Below are 5,430 nucleotides of genomic sequence, written 5' to 3'. Positions count from 1 at the left end.
CCAGGGGCAAAGCCCTCTGATTGACTTAAGTGGGTGTGAGTGGAGATGAGAGTAGCAAGCAAGACACTCATGACAAAGATCAATCAATTTAGACAAATTACCTCCGAAACGTCATTTCCACATCAGGATGTTTTGGGTTGAAAGTCAGCCAGACCAACTCAGTGACTATTGATTTCTGCACTTTTCAAGACTGCAGTCTCTGTCTAGGGTGGTGTCGCTTCAGCTTTCCTCAGCAGACGTGCCTACCTGCCTACCGCTGAAGTTGCATTGCCAACTTTGATTGCCTTTGATACGGTAGATCACCACACACTTTCTGCAGGGTCTAGACAGGGAGGCCGCTTTCAGTCTCAGGGAGTCTTTCTACAGAGATGAGGGTACAAGTCACGTGTGGTTAGAGTACAACTGAAGGGTGCCTAGAAAGGGCTCCCTGTCTACCACCACCAAAACCGCAAACCTTGGGATAACGTTTGACTCACCAGGGAATGAATACATGTATTTATGATGTAGCCCTGACGGTCCTGAAATGCACAGTATAGACCAGGATGGCCTCGAACCTCAGAGATCCATTTGCCTCTGCTTCTCAAGAGCTAGTATTAGAGGCATGAGTCTCCATGCTTGGCTCATGATTTAGTTTTGTTTTATGTGCATGAATGCTAGCCCGCGTGTACTTATTTGCATCATGTGTGTGCCTGGTACCCACAGAGGCCAGGAGAGGGTGTTGGTTGAATCCCCTGGAAATGAAGTCACAAACTACTGTAATCGGTCCAGGGAGGGTGCTGGGAATGAAATTCGGTCCGTGTGCAAGAGCAGAATGTGCTCTTGCTGTTGAGCAATGTCTCCAGCCTCAGATTCCTCAGTTACTTTGTGCCCTCGCAGGCACAGCTGCTCCTGCCCAGGAGAACTTCTCTGTCTCCTTGGCCTTCACTGGCCCATTGTGTCAGTCCTGGTGGCTGAGAGACTTGCAGATCCCAAGTTCAGGCAGTGCAAGAGGAGGACAGATAAGCCCTTGGAGCTGGACTGCCACGAACTCACCTGCTTGCTTTAGCAGCTAGTCTGAGCATGCTTTGCCCCAACCTCCTGCCCACTCTTCCCAAAAATCTAAATCTTTACCCAAGCTAAATGTGGCCATTCCCACAGTAATCCAAGTGATTCCTGGGCCCCTAGAGAGATGGGAGAGAGAAATTTGCACAGCCTAAGGTATCTGCAGTAGTACTTCTTTGCTGTCTATTGAATCTTAAAAATTCATTAAGGGCTGTACAATATTCTGTCTGTGTGTATGTCTGCAGGCCAGGAGAGGGCACCAGACCTCATTACAGATGGTTGTGAGCCACCATGTGGTTGCTGGGAATTGAACTCAGGACCTTTGGAAGAGCAGGCAATGCTCTTAACCGCTGAGCCATCTCTCCAGCCCTGTCCTTTCTTTTTATTTTAAACATTTATTGAATTTGTTGTTTGACAGTTTCATGCGTGTATACAGCCTATGTAGCTTCCTCTTTAAGATAAAAGCAAAACTCATCAAATGGCCTATAGACTCCAGGAGCCTCCCTTTGCCTTTCCTCACACATGGTCCTATCTGCTTTACTCTTTGTACAGCTCTCTCGGGTTTATTCGTTATTTAATGCTTCTTTCTTTCTCTCCCCTGAGTACTGGGACGGCCCTTCTCCAGCTTTCCATGCCCTCTATCTCTCCAGCTTCTCCTGATATGATTGAGATTCGATGATATTAATAACTGGGCTGGGGTTGTAGCTTAGTTGGTAGAGTTCTTGCTTAGCACACACTAAGTCCTAGACTCCATCCTGAGCACTGCCCGATTGCACAGACCAGGCAAGGTATTACAGGGCTATAAGCCCAGCATTTGAAAAATGCAGGTGGCAGGGTCAGAAGGTCAGGGCAAACCCCATCTCTCAAGTTTGAAGCCTGTCTGAGTTATAAAAGACCCCATATCAAAAATATAAATAAATAAAAATAAAAGATCAATTTTTGAGCCAAGCAAGATAGCATGCACTGTTAGTACCAGCACTCTGGAGGCAGAGGCAGGCGGATGTCTGTGAGGTCAGAGTCAGATGGTCTATTATGCCAGGGCAGCCAGAACTGCTAGTGAGTCCTTGACTCAAACAGTCAGTTTTTGCATAGTTGTATGCCCTTGATTGATGTTTTTGTTTGTTTGTTTGTTTTTGAGACAGGACCTGTCCCTTTTCTTTTTTTTAATTTTTTTATGATTTATTTAATTTTGTTTTATATGAATTGGTGTGAAGGCCTCAGATCCCCTGGAACTGGATTTTCAGACAGTTGTAAGCTGCCATGTGGTTGCTGGGAATTCAACCTGGGTCCTTGTGAAGAACAGTCAGAGTTCTTAACCGCTGAGCCAGCTCTCCAGCCCACCTGTCCCTTTTCTTTAGGGGAAGGTGAATAGAAAACTCCCGAAAGTGAAAGTCCCAAGAGAAGCCATGATTATTAGCTGGAAAATACTATAAGCGTGATGTGGCAATGCATAGGAAAATAACCAGTTAGGTCGGTGAAGAACCTTTAAGCCCAGGGCACTTTTGAACTCTCCGCACCCTAAATACAGACATGCTCCATGACACAGACTGAAACTGGCCTCCTTGTGAGGGGCAGGCAGGAACAGAAGATTCTGTCCATGTCAGCCATTCTTTGTCACAAGCTTTACAAGAATCTATTGCTTCCTCTTTACAAATTTTATAACATTTATTTGTTTGTTGAGGGGAAGCCTGAGTTTCATAGCCCGTGTGTGAGTATGACAGCACATGCATGTGAGCACCACAGCATGTGTGAGCACCACAGCATGTGTGAGCACCACAGCATGTGTGAGCACCACAGCATGTGTGAGCACCACAGCATGTGTGAGCACCACAGCATGTGTGAGCACTGAGAGCACATGTGTGAGCACCGAGAGCACATGTGTGAGCACCACAGCATGTGTGAGCACCACAGCATGTGTGAGCACCGAGAGCACATGTGTGAGCACCACAGCATGTGTGAGCACCACAGCATGTGTGAGCACCACAGCATGTGTGAGCACCACAGCATGTGTGAGCACCACAGCATGTGTGAGCACCGAGAGCACATGTGTAAACACCACAGCATGTGTGTGAACACCATAGCACATGTGGGTAGAGTTCAGAGGATAACTTAGGGAGTTGGTTTTCTCCTACTACTGTGGGGGTCACAAGGGTAGGACTCGGGGTTAACCAGCCTTGGCAGCAAGGTCCTTTATCCACAGAGTCATCCTGCCAGCCCAACTTTCTCTTTTTGCTTTGTTCTGTCCACTCCAGATAGAGGTGACATTGGCAAACCAAAGAAAGAATTCTGTTCCAGGCAAGCTTGGTGACCTCCTGATATCAGGGCTGCTTAGGAGAGTGTGGGTAACCTTGGACATCTGTGTTTCTAGGAACTCCACCCCCTGCAGGAATGACTCAGGAAAAAAAAATGCATCGCCAAAGAGTTCACCCAGCAAAAGTTTACTTCCTGTATGACCTTGGGGGTAGGTGAGTGAGCTTTATGAGTTTTCACTAGGATTTCATGTGCATGACAGCTGGTCTACTTCGTGAACAGAATGGTGAGGTCTAACAGAAAAGAAACAGCTACACTATAGTGGACCGCTGCACCTGACTCTCTCTCTCTTTCCTTTTTTCTTTCTTTTTTCTCTCTCTCTTTCTCTCTTCCTCTCTTTTCTTTCTTTCTTTCTTTCTTTCTTTCTTTCTTTCTTTCTTTCTTTCTTCTTTTTTGGTGCTGCTGAGGACTGAACTCAAGACCCTATATACAGAAGGCAAACACTCTTCCAGTGAGCTACATTCTCAGACCTGTTGTTCTATTTCTTTCTTTCTTTTTAGGTTTTATTTTTAGTTAGTTTTATGTACTTTTGTGAATGTGTGCTATGTGTAAAAAGAAACCTGAGAGGGCCAGAAGAGGGTATCGGATCCCCTGGAGATACAGGAGTTGTCAACTGCCCTGCACGTGCTGGAAACCGAACCTGAATCCTTTGCAAGAGCACTATGTGCTCTTAACCATCTATTCACCTCTCCAGCCCCATGGTTCTGTTTCTTTTATTAACTCTTTGTGGGCTAGAATTATGACTCAGTGGTAGAACATTCACATACAAGTACTCCAAAGTTCAATTTTCTTTCTTTTTTTTTTTGTTTTGTTTTGCTTTTTCAAGACAGAGATTTACTGTGTAGCCCTGGATGCCCTGGAACTTGCTTTGTAGACCAGGCTGGACTCGAGCTCACAGAGAACTGCCTGCCTCTGCCTCCTGAGTGATGGGATTAAAGGCGTGCACCACCACTGCTGAACCTCCAAGTTCAATTCTCAACATCACAAAACCAAGCAGACAAGGACCTGCTAGAGGACTCCGCAGGTGAAGAAGTTTGCCTTGTAAGCCTGAGAACCTGGGTTCATTGTCTGGAACCCATGTAATGGTGGAAGGAGAGAACCAGCTCTCTGAAGCTGTCCTCTGGCCTCCGCGTGTGTGCCATGAGAAAAGGATGTCATTCCCAAACAGACACTAATAATACATGAAACTAAAAATTAGGTTAGCAGCTTTTATACCGAAAGTAGTTTTTTTAAATATTTATTTATTTATTACGTACACTATATCCTGTCTGCATGTATGCCTACAGGTCAGAAGAGGGCACCAGACCTCATTACAGATGGTTATGAGCCACCATGTAGTTGCTGGGAATTGAACTCAGGACCTTTGGAAGAGCAGGCAATGCTCTTAACCTCTGAGCCATCTCTCCAGCCCCCGAAAGTAGTTTTTACATGCATCTGCAACAATAACACAGAGAATGTAAAGGGAAGCGTGTTCATCAACGAATAGCATTGAAGTAAAAACAGATACATGGTCAGCTGATTTCAGACAAAAGCATCCAGGCATTTCAACAGAGAAAGAACGTCCTTTTCTATCAATTGTGCTGGTGCCTACTGCTGTGATAAACACTATGACCAAAAGCAGCCTGGGGAGGAAACTTTATTTCAGCTTACATTTCCACAGCATGGGTCCATTCCTGAGAGAAGTCAGGGCAGAAACTCAAATAGGACCTGGAGGCAGGAGCTGATGGAGTCATGGCGCTGCTGCTTACTGACTTGCTCAGACAGCTTTCCTATAGCTCTCAGGACCACCAGCCCAGGGGTGGCACTGCCCACAGTGAGCTAGCCCCTCCCCACATCCATCATCAATCAAGAAAATGCACCACAGGTTTGGTCACAAGCCAAAATCTGGTGGGAGCATTTTCTCAACTGAGGTTCACTCTTCCAAAACAAACGACTCTAGCCTGTGTTGTGTTGACATAAAAACTAGCCAGCATCCTCATGAAAAGAAGACATTTAGATCCCTGCATCACACTCTGCCCAGAAACTAACTTGATGTGAATCATAGTCCTATAAGGAAGAGCCAAAACGAATAAAAAAAAA

This window comes from Alexandromys fortis, unplaced genomic scaffold (assembly GCF_014885135.2).
Source record: "Alexandromys fortis isolate MF-2015 unplaced genomic scaffold, M_Fortis_MF-2015_v1.1 scaffold_80, whole genome shotgun sequence".
Taxonomy (NCBI): domain Eukaryota; kingdom Metazoa; phylum Chordata; class Mammalia; order Rodentia; family Cricetidae; genus Alexandromys; species Alexandromys fortis.
Note: the sequence above shows the minus strand (reverse complement) of the source record.